A 2993-nucleotide genomic window follows, 5' to 3' on the forward strand; every position below is an offset into this window, starting at 1 on the left:
GTCTCTAACATCCACCAGCTCTGTTATGTCGTCATGAAGGAGTGGAAGAGGACTCCAGTAGCAACCTGTGAAGCTCTGGTGAACTCCATGCCCAAGAGGGTTAAGGCAGTGCTGGAAAATAATGGTGGTCACACAAAATATTGACACTTTGGGCCCAATTTGGACATTTCCACTTAAGGGTGTACTCACTTGTTTTCAACAGTTTAGACGTTAATGGCTGTGTGTTGAGTAATTTTGAGGGGACAGCAAATTTACACTGTTATACAGGCTGTACACTCACTACTTTACATTGTAGAAAAGTGTCATTTCTTCAGTGTTGTCACATGAAAAGATATAATAAAATATTTACAAAAATGTGAGGGGTGTACTCACTTTTGTGAGATACTGTATATGTAAAAATATGTATATGAATAAATACAACATATTATACTATATGAAGAACTATGGAATGTGAGATATTAATATTTTCTTGAGACTATAAGATCATGTTTGTGCTTAAGTAGGGTGTTTTTACACTTTTTTTGGTCCATTGACTTCTATGGTGGGAATACGTTAACACAATATTGCAATATTTGATGTCCTTTGGTTAGCGCTTGTCGGATGCGCAAACTTTTTACTTTCAACTTGTAATACATGAGCTACCTGGCGCAAAAAAGTTTACTTCTAGCAAAGTTTACACTTGAGTGAGAGTGCTAAATACCTCTCCACTTGTAATCTAGCCCTAAATTTTTAATTTTGCACTTTAAAGTTATATTTAAGACCCTAACTCCATGCTAAATTTTTCAATTTTCTAATATCTCTATGAACAAGAACATTTGATATGTTGTATGGGCTTTGGGAACGGTTTCACAGGGACGTCTGAAGATGTTTCTTATACATATCTAACTAATCATGTCCAGGAATCACCAAGTGGTAAGCAGATTGCTGTCACTTATGTGTGAAGAGGCTGTCTGTCTCCACTCTGTGGGCAAGATTACAAGTAGCGCTTAAAGGGCAAGATTACAAGTAGCGCATTATGAGTTTTCTGTGCACAATGTGGTCCTTTCGCAATTAATTTCCATTGCGCAGGTATTACAAGACTTGAAAAAGCGTGATTGCGCGTGTGCATTCGCCATTTACACAACTATCCTTTCCGCGCTCGAAGAGCTGTAGTTAACAGCTTTGCGCAACAAAAAAGTGTCATAAAACACTTCAAAAATACATTACAAAGTACACTTACACTCATATTAACACTGTCTAATAAAAAATATGAAAACAATATTGCACACAAAAGTTATACGGGCTCAAAGATACGAGGTCTTGGGTGTTAGAAAAAAAACGATGCAGGTATTTTACATTGACATACACACACACATACATAGAGAAACATGGATGAACAATGAAAAGATTTCACATTATAATCTTATGCACATTAAACAATATCTCAGAGGAACTTTTAAAGAGATATTCACATATAGATCTAGAGATATCTAGACATATATATATATATATATATTCAGATACATAACTTGCAATAAATAGATATATCCATCCAAAAAATCATCAAATATATAGAGAAATATTTATCAAAAACATTTTCGCAATATAAAATATTCGCATTTTCATGTACACTTTTCAATGAGAATACGTTATGGGCTTTGTGCAACATATTAGGGTTTTTGCAATTTTTTTTCTATTTGTCTTCCCCATTGACTTCTATGGGGAATACGTGAATGCACACGATTTTGCAGTTTGCATTAAGCGGCTTAACGCGCACACAAAATACATTATTTCTCAATTTATACTAGCTGCGCAACCGCAAATGCAAAAAAGTCATAATGCGCGCGGAGTTTTCGCAAATAATTTGCCGCGCGACTTTTAATGTTGCCCTAAGTTTGCTGTTAGACCCATTGTCTTTCCAGATAATACATTGTCTTGTGTATGGCAAACCTGTACATGTGTACTCTATTGTATTATTATGAAAATAATCTGTAAACCTGATATCATTGGGATTGGACATTTGTTTTATAAAATATTTTTTTTTTATTTATTAGTTATTAACACAAATCACTATGGTTTTGGAACACAAGTGGTTAATTTCAACCATGTTAATTATTCACATTACAAACTGATTTTCGATGTCAATATGAAAAATTATTTAATGGAGCCTTTTATCTGCAGAATATCAAAAATAATGTTTGCATCAGGACAACTAAACACAGAGGGGCATATTTATCAAGGTCTGGCAGACCTGATCCGACACTGCGGATCAGGTCCACCAGACCTCGCTGAATACGGTGAGCAGTACGCTCGCCGTATTCAGCATTGAACCAGCAGCTCACAAGAGCTGCTGGTGCAACGCCGCCCCCTGCAGACTTGCGGCCAATGGACCGCCAGCAGGGGGTGTCAATCAACCCGATCGTACTCGATTGGGTTGTATTGTGGCGATGTGTGTCCACCTGCTCAGAGCAGGCGGACAGGTTATAACTGATGTTTCTGGCGAGTCTGAAGACTCGCCAGAAACAGGGGCCATCAAGCTCCATACGGAGCTTGTTAAATAGAGCCCACAAAGTCTATTGGTGCATCATCCAATGTTTTGGCTACATACAGCCCTTTACTGCTTCTTGTGCACATCACGGCCTATGAGCACATGACAAGCCCTTTTCGTCATGCAGGGAGATTGCTGATCAAATGCTGTCTTCAGTAATCCTCTTCACTAAAGTCCTGGAATGTTTGGTGGCCTAGTGTGTAGCACTCCTAGGCTTCATGGGAGAGCTGGTGATGTTGCCATTACGCACAGGGTGATGTCACAAAGGGGGCAGAACCAGGAAGTTTAGTGTAGCTACAAGGGAGCTGGATGGGGTTGTGCTTCAAACACCTTGATCTCAGCTCCCTTAGCAGCTACAAACCTCCAAGACCCCTCATTTGAATCAGAATCACCTGCTCTTTCAAATGGTTGAGCAGTACCATACAGCAGATGTTTAAAAAATAAAGCACAAAATCTGGTATGTCTA

Source organism: Bombina bombina, chromosome 4, assembly GCF_027579735.1.
Source record: "Bombina bombina isolate aBomBom1 chromosome 4, aBomBom1.pri, whole genome shotgun sequence".
NCBI lineage: Eukaryota > Metazoa > Chordata > Amphibia > Anura > Bombinatoridae > Bombina > Bombina bombina.